Source organism: Hyperolius riggenbachi, chromosome 1 (assembly GCF_040937935.1).
Source record: "Hyperolius riggenbachi isolate aHypRig1 chromosome 1, aHypRig1.pri, whole genome shotgun sequence".
NCBI classification, from domain to species: Eukaryota; Metazoa; Chordata; class Amphibia; order Anura; family Hyperoliidae; genus Hyperolius; species Hyperolius riggenbachi.
The window spans coordinates 520,489,712-520,498,698 of NC_090646.1; the positions used below are offsets into that span (position 1 = coordinate 520,489,712).

The 8,987-nt window shown below is 45.2% G+C and overlaps 1 protein-coding gene across 1 annotated transcript in view; it reads right to left on the minus strand.

The window, feature by feature from the left end:
- Positions 1–6,147, minus strand: part of HVCN1 (hydrogen voltage gated channel 1) — a 126,843-nt gene extending 120,696 nt beyond the window's left edge. Inside the window, exon 1 of the mRNA XM_068245471.1 lies at positions 6,127–6,147. The gene's annotated coding sequence lies outside the window, so the exon portion shown is untranslated. The remainder of the gene's footprint in view (positions 1–6,126) is intronic.
- Positions 6,148–8,987: the final 2,840 nt, after the last annotated feature.

An 8,987-nucleotide genomic window follows, 5' to 3' on the forward strand; every position in this document is an offset into this window, starting at 1 on the left:
CCCGCGCGCCGCAACGGATAGCGGCGATCGGGCGCGGGGCGGCGGCGATCAGTGTGCTGGCGCAGCTAGCAAAGTGCTAGCTGCGTCCAGCAAAAAAAAAAAAGTAAGAAAATCGGCCGAGCAGGGCCGGAGAAAACCTCCTGCGCGGCTTACCCCGTACCGCCAGGAAGGTTAAGAACTGCTGACCTTAGAAGCTGTATAGCACGCGAGCTGTATAGCAAGCCGAACTGGCTAGTTGCAGCTCAGCTGCAACCAACACAACGTGCCACAGGTGAGTTCATGACAGCTTATTTTTACAATATTAATTTACAATCATTTAGTCAGTGTTTGCCCCATGTAAAGTCTTCGCTCACCTTGATTTACATTCTGAAATTTATCACAGGTGGTGACATCTTTACTGCTGGCAGGTGCATATCTTTAGTATGTTTGTCTGTTGTGTGTTCTGAAGTGATAAGAAACAAAATCTGGGAACTTATGCAATTAAATTTTACTCCTGCGTTATCTCCTAGGTCTAGGAGATAATCTTCATATTCTCTTAAAAATAACTTTTAAGCATTTTACTATTGAAAATGTACCCATTGGTAAAAAAGTACTATCAAAATGATGTTGCATATTTTCTTGCTTGCTTGGTTTAAGGGGCATTTTATGACTAGCAGCCATATGCAATTCACTTTTTCACCTGAGTTTTCTCTAGGTGATATTTTCAGAACTTGTAAATAAAATGCCTTTTACATCCCCAGCAAGAAAACAAATACTAAAAATAATTTTGACTATTTTTCTCTACTACTTTCTCATCCTAATGTTGGTACTTTTTCCATTGCAAAGCGCTATAATGTTAATTTAAACTGAAGATTAAAAATTATCTCCTGGGAGAAAACTCAGGAGAAAAAGTGAATTGCATATGGGCCTGGGTGTTAAAATATAATAAAATAACTTTTTCTTCTGAGTTTTCTCGCACGTGATATTTTCCAACTTGCCAATACAATACTTTTTAATTCACCAGCAAGCAAAAACAAATACTTAAAATAGTTTTGAAAGTACTTTTCCACCAAATTTTTGATGTTGAAAAGTTATTTTAAATAGAAGATGAAAAGTGATCTCCTACGAGAAAACACAGGAGGAAAAAACTAATTGCATAATGCCCCTGGGCCCATATGCAATTCACCTTTTCTCCTAGGTGATATTTTAAGGCCTTGTCATAAAATGCCTTTTAAGCCACCAACAAGCAAGAAAATACTTAAAATAATGTTGATATTTTTCCCCCTATGTTTGGGTACTTTTTCAATTGTAAAGTGCTAAAAAGCTTATTTAAAGAGAAGATGTAAAATATCTCCTAGGAGATCACGCAAGAGAAAAAGTGAATTGCATATGGGCCCTGTTCTCCCAGAATGCACTGGGAGAATAAAGCTGCATAATAAACAGCCTAGGCAGACCATCATTGAGAGGCTGGGCTTACATACCAATGTGCAGCAATGAATACACAAAGGAAATGTTTCTAAAAATGAAACCAGGATAATTAATGTAAAGGTGGGTATCCTGAATAATTTACAACATTCTACTATATGTCAAATTAAAGGAATACTGTAGGGGGGCTTACCCAGGCCTTCTAATTTTCCTCCACAGACATCCTGTGCCCGCGCAGCCACTCACTGATGCTCCGGCCCCGCCTCTGGTTCACTTCTGGAATATCAGACTTTAAAGTCTGAAAACTACTGCGCCTGCATTGCCGTGTCCTCGCTCCTGCGGATGTCACCAGGAGCGTACTGTGCAGGCCCAGTATGGTCTGTGCCTGCGCCGTGCACTCCTGGTGACATCAGCGGGAGTGAGGACACAGCAACGCAGGCGCAGTGGTTTTCAGACTTTAAAGTCGGAAATTCTAGAAGTGAACTGGAGGCGGGGTCGGAGCATCGGTGAGTGGCTGCGCGGGCACAGGATGTCTGCGGGGACCATTAGAAGCCCCAGGTAAGTTCAACTCATTTTCCCCCGACCCACTACAGTGGAGAAAGAAAAGCTGCAACACAATGAAGTTAACAACTAACTGCAATATCTCCATCTAGTGTACAATAATAAAACTGCAAAGTAAAATCTAAGAAAATTTAGTAAGTAAAGTTAACAACTGAGAGATGGAGGAGCACCCAAGTCAAAAAGCAGTTGTTGTGTGCCCAAGTCCACGATCTCAGTACCAAAGAGATCAATCAGAATCTGCACAAAAGGGGCTGGCACCACAAAAATAAAGGTAAAAATTAGCTCTTTATTAAAGTGTCATTAAAATGACATAAAAGTCAAGCCAAGCTGAGTAGCTTGAAGAAGAGCTTCTATAGCTTGAAACAGCGCTCTGTCACCACCAAAACCTTTTTGACTTTTATGTCATTTTAATGACACTTTAATAAAGAGCTTATTTTTACCTTTATCTTTGTGGTGCCAGCCCCTTGTGTGTGCAGTAAGTAAAGTTAAGTACCAAGTAAAATTCTACCTTCTTTAAAAAAAATGCTGTTATATATTTAGCACAACCACCTGATAAGTTTGGATGCATGGTCCTTGGAATAGGCATCTGGCAAGTAAATTATTTACAGTCACCTGCGCCATGTCACCTGATAAAGTTTTGGTAAGTTGAACCAGGTGACAGAAAATACCGGTTAGGGTACATTCACACTACAAGAGCTTTTCTAAACACTTTGGGATTTTAACCACTTAAGGACCATAGGCTTACACCCCCCTAGTAACCAGGCTATTTTTTACAATTCAGGCCACTGCAGCTTTAAAAGTTCGCTGCAGGGTCATACAACTCAGCACACAAATGATTTCCCCTCCCCCTTTTCTGCTCACCAACAGAGCTTTCTGTTGGTGGGCTCTGATTGCTGTTGCAGGGTTTTATTCTATTTTTTTTATTAATTTATAAGTGGTTTTTGTTTTGTTTTTTGTTTTTTATAAAAATGTACATTTTAATATTATTTTTGTAGACTCCATCTCTACCCCCCCCCCCCCCCCCCCAGCCAATTACAGTGATCGGCTCTCATAGGCATCAGCGCTGTACAATGTAAATAGATGGCGGTTTTGCCATCTAACAGTCTCCTAGCGTCGATCACCGCTGGGAGACTGATGATGGAGCGGAGCTCTGTCATTCAAGCAGTGATCCCCAGCAAAACACTGCCCCAGGACTTTACGCCACTTGGTGTTAGGCGGTCTTTAAGTAGTTAAAAGCTCTTGCTAATGTTATCCTATGTGAGTGTTCACACAGGATTTGTAAAAATCCCCCATAGCATTGCATTAGCAAGAGCTTTTAAAATCTCTAGCGTTTAAAAAGCTCTTGTAGTGTGAATCAGCCCTTAAAGTCATTGGGAACCATTTTAGAAAAAAAGAAACCAGATACTTACCTAAGGAAAGGGAAGGCTCTGGTTCCTAATGAGCCTTCTCCTCTCCCGGTGCCCGCGGTGCTGCGCTGTCCCTGGGAGCAGTATTTGACTAAATTGTTGAAATACTACGCCTTCTGCCGGTGAAGGTGACTTTGGAAAGTCTCCAGGAGCCTGAGTACTACAGAAGATGGGCCGCTCCATATGGCGCGCGTGCGAGACGAGTGCCCTCTATCACGCAATCTTACATGCGCAGTATGAAGCCGCCTGTCTTCGGGAGGACTCGGCTCCCGAAGACTTCCAAAGTCCCCCGCAGCGAGGGGTTTGAATGGGAGAGCCAGCGCTGCACTGAGGGCACCGGCAGAGGAGAGGGAAGGCTCATTAGTACGCAGAGCCTTCCTCTCTCCTTAAGTAAGTATCTGGTTTCTTTCTAAGTGGCTATTGCGCTCCTCCAAACACTACCAGCAAATTCAATACACAGTATGCAACTCCAAGCTCAGGTGCGCAATCCCTTTAGGGGGTATACCCTCTATTTGCACTTGGTATGCGCTTCACGGAGCAGAGCAGTTTCAACAATCTTAGATCCCTAACTTTTCATAATGTCCCTATTGCATCATAATAATCCTTCATAAACAGAGTCTCTATTTCACATTATATATATGCAGATGCAGAAAAACCCCCAGGAAGACCCATTATAAGTGGCAATTGGCTCTCTTAACCAAAGACTTGGAGAATTTATTGACAAATTCCTGCAGCCAGTATTGAGGTCTCTACCATACCTGTTGAAGGATACTAAGCAGTTTTTGCAAAACTTGGAGCGAGTCATAATGAATGGAAAATCATATTTAGTAACGGCGGATGTCTCGTCCCGTTACACAATAATACCGCATGATATAGCCCTGGAGTCAGTTCAGAAAGCGTTTGAGGAACAAGGGATTCTAAAGGAAGAACAGGTTGACATAATTTTACACCTATTGGAATTCTCACTCAAACATAATTACTTTTGGTATGGAGGAAATTATTACCTCCAAACCCTTGGATGCGCAATGGGGGCAAAATACACACCCAGTGTAGCTAACATTTTCATGGATAGATGGGAGAAGGATGTCCTACAGCAAGGAGATGATGTTAAGGTAAAAAATTATGCAAAGTTTATTGATGACCTATTTTGGATATGGGAGGGGGATTTAGATGAATTAAAAAATTACCTGAGCTGGCTCAATGATAATAATGCTGGTATAAAACTAACTGCTAAATGGAGTGAGGATGAAATAGATTTTCTGGATATAGGCATACACAAAAGAGGGGAACAGTTAGGTACAAAAACCTTCTTTACAGTGGACCCAAATTAAAAATACAAGATTTCAGGAATAAAGGTGCCCATACACTCGTCAGATTGGCAGCAGACAGATAAGAAATGCATCTGATGATCTATCTGATGCGTTTTTAGAACATTTTTTACCAGGATAGAATTCCAATAGATTTCAGTTTGAAATCTGTTGAAATTCGATCTGATGGCATTTTTTTGCCATCAGATTTCCATTAAGGCCAATGCAAACTGATAAGCAATCTCATCAGATCGACCTAAATTTTCCACCCTGCTAGTTCGATGGAAATCCATCGAAATCGATCGAAATCGGCCGTCGATCGGTCGATTGGCCAACCGATTTGCGATCGATCGATCGATCGATCGATCGCGATCGATCGGTCGGCCAGAAAATCGGCTGAGTGTATGGGCTGCTTAAATCTATTTTCTAAATTATAATAATAAATAGCAACCTTTTTTCAGCTGCATGATGACAAATATAAAATATTTTACATTTATTGGAGGAACCCCTCCCTTCCTTTTATATTGCCGGGACAGAATCCGGCAAACTGGTGGAGTAGGTGGTGTCCGGCAAAAGAGGGAATTGCTAATGGCTGCCACCTGTATAACCCTAGTTATGCAAAGAGAAGGGTGAAAAGCATGCACTGAAATGCTCATAGGCTTGGAGTGTTTATTTATCTTTGTATGTGTCAGAGTGGTGCAACTAAATATTTTGAATTAAAAAAAAATGTTTGTTTGGGTCCGCTTTAAGCAAACAGATCGTAACGCTTGTATACCAACTAATAGTTGCCATCATCCGAAATGGCTAAAAAATATTCCAAAAGGATAGTTTAGTAGGATTAGAAGGAACTGTTCCAACTACTTAGACTATATCAATCAGGTAGATACTTTAGTTGACAGGTTTGTGGAGAAGGGATACAATCTGGAGGAACTGATGAAAACTGCCTGGGAAATAGGGAAAAAACTAAGGGAAGAATTCATACGTAATAAAGGGGATCACTTACAAAACAATCAGATAGAATATGCGGTATTATTGGATTACAATTCACAGTACTGGAAGGTGGAACAAATTATTAAAAAATATTGGAGAGTGCTCAGGAATGATCCCATTCTGACAGATGCGTAGCTTGGGGTGGGCGGGGTGTCTCATGTGCCCCCAGGCGCTGGGTCCCTAGGGGCATAGCCCCCAACCGTCCCGGATTGGTCGGGATTCTCCCGATTTGGGGGGGCCCTCCCGCTGTCCCGGGCCCCCCCTCTTGAATCCCGGCCGGCTGGGCAGATAATGGAAGCGGAAAAACTGATCGAGGCTCCAGCCGCGGTAATGAGGCATGCGGGAGCTAAACTGCTTCCTCACTCCCTCTGAATACCCCCCTATGTATGTCTGTGTGCCCCCCTCCCCTTCCTGTAGGCAGAGTGAGCGCAGCGGAGCGGGCAGTCGGGTCCTCTTACCGCTGATGCACGCCGGCGCGTACTGTCTCTCTGGCATCGGACCTCCATGTGCTTCCTGTGACGTCATAGTAAACAGGAAGCACATGGAGGTCGGATGCCAGAGACAGTGTACGCGTGCATCAGCGGTAAGAGGACCCGACTGCCCGCTCCGCTGCGCTCACTCTGCCTACAGGAAGGGGAGGGGGGCACACAGACATACATAGGGGGTATTCAGAGAGAGGGAGGGAGGAAGCAGTGAAGCTCCCGCATGCCTCATTACCGCGGCTGGAGCCTCGATCAGTTTTTCCGCCTCCATTATCTGCCCAGGCAAGCCCCCCCAACCTCCTCCCCACCCACAGGCACCCTTACCCTCCTCCCCACCCACGGGCAGGGTGTATGAGGGTATACTTATTAAAAAAAATATAAGGGTATAAATATTTAATTAAAAAAAAATCATCAAAAAAACGATGGTAGGCGTGTTGGGGGTGTGGTTAGGGGGTGTGGTTAGGGGTGTGACCAGTGTCCCGGTTGCTTATTTTAAAATGTTGGGAGGTATGCCTAGGGGCGCCGCAGCAGGGTGCTTATTTTTTATTTATTTCCGCAGCGCCGGGCCGCCGTCTCCCGGCCCGATCTCCCTCTCCCAGTGACGTCACACGTCACATATCGGTGCACCGCTGCACAGCGTCCATGATTGCAGTGGAATGCTGCACAGAGCGGGAAACAGTCCCAAGCCCTTCGCTCTGCTCGGGTGACGGGGGGAGGAGCCGACGACGCTGGGAGCAGGGAGCCAGCACAGTGTGAGTGGTCGCAGCCAGAGCCAGGCGCAGCCAGCAAGCCACAGCCACCCACCACCGAGCGAGACAGTCAGAGAGGCAGCTAGTAAGTGCACAGCACCACTCACTGTTTCCAGCACCACGCCAGCCGCCGACTGCCCGACTGACTCATGTGAAAAAATATATACAGTCCAGCCTGGGCCTTGTTCCCCAGTCCGCCCGGCGCCCCCCCCCAGCCAGGAAAAGATCGTAAGATCCATTCCCAGGAAACCCAGCAGAGATTAGACTCAGACAGCACTAGTGGACTGGATACACTGGACTGGATTATGGCAGCTTATATTGATTTTTAATGAGCAAGCCAAGCAATGCAATAAATCCTCCTAGATTGTCATAAATTCTTCTGGTCCTGCTGTGATAGCAGCCTGCCCGGGGGATGGTGGGGGGGGGGGGGGGGGGGGGGGTAGGTGGGCAGACAGTCAGAATAGGAGGATGTATTATAGCATTGCTATTTGCTTGCTTATTAAAAAGTCAATATAAATATTGCCTGCCATTATATCCAGTAGCTGTAGGCTGCGCTGCAACATGGCTGACTGTATGTTTTTGGCCAGCTTACTGGCTACTACGACACAGCACCACTCACTGTCTGCAGTGCAGCACCAGGCCAGCCAGCCACCGACTGCCCGACTGACTCATTTGCAATAAATGCAATAAATCCTCTTATTCTGACTGTCATCCCCCCCCCCCTTGAATTCTTCTGGTCCTGCTGTGACAGCAGCCTGCTTGGGGGGAAGGGGGGTGACAGTCAGAATAGGAGGATGTATTATAGCATTGCTATTTGCTTGCTTATTAAAAAAATATAAATATTGCCTGCCATACATCCAGTAGCTGTAGGCTGCGCTGCAACATGGTTGACTTTTGTATGTTTTTGGCCAGCTTACTGGCTACTGCGACACCCCTCCTCACTCCCAGACACACCAGCAACCCCTCCCCCCCTTTCCACTGCCCACCAAACCACCAGACAGGCTGCCTGAGGCCTAGTGTGGGCCTGAGGCCTCTGGCCAGAGACCCCAATAGGCTTCAGGCGGCCTGAGCCCAGACAGCACACCACCACCATGCCTGAGTGAGCCAGAGGAGCTCACAATCTAATCACTACCATGGTCATAGTAGTCCTAATGTCCTACCATATTATTATTATAGCACTGACATCATGATCTTCTGCAGCACATTACAGAGTACATAGTCACTGACTCATAGGAGTGCACAATCTAATCCTACCATACTCCTAGTGTAATGTCCTACCATATTATTATGTATTTATATAGCACTGACAGGTTCTGTAGCACATTACAGAGTACATAGTCTTGTCACTGACTGTCCTCATAGGAGCGCACAATCTAATCCTACCAGGGTCGGACTGGGACACTAAGGGCCCACCAAGGAAGTTTCAGCCTGGGGCCCACCCCCCTCTCCTCCTCCCCCCTCTCCTCCTCCCCCCCCCCCCCCCCATTTTGGGCTCACATACACATGTACTCTACAAATTTTGCATGATCTTATGGTTTTATGGTAGGGAATAGATTGTGAGCACGTCTGAGGACAGTCTCCAATAGGGATACGTCCACATGCGGCGCATGCAGCGCGCCGCAGCAAAAATAAATAAGTGTCACCATGAACTGGAACATGGGTGTGGTCATGAGTCATGGGCAGACTTTAAAAAAAAAAAAAAAACACAAAATAAGTAGCTGTGTTATTCACAGAGATTAGGTCCGACCAGATACATTTTAGATAAAATAATCAAGTAGTTACATGCCTCATGATAATTCATCAAGTAGTCAAATGGCAGCACATTTTCCGACAAAATGCAATCAGATTGGCGGCAGATTTCCCCACAAAATGCAATCAGATTGGCAGCAGATATCCCCACAAAATGCAATTCGAGTGGCAGCAGATATCCCCACAAAATGCAATCAGATTGGCAGCAGATATCCCCACAAAATACAATCAGATTGGCAGCAGATACCCCCACGAATTGCAATCAGATTGGCGGCAGATATCCCCACAAAATGCAATTAGATTGGCAGCAGATATCCCCACAAAATGCAATCAGATTGG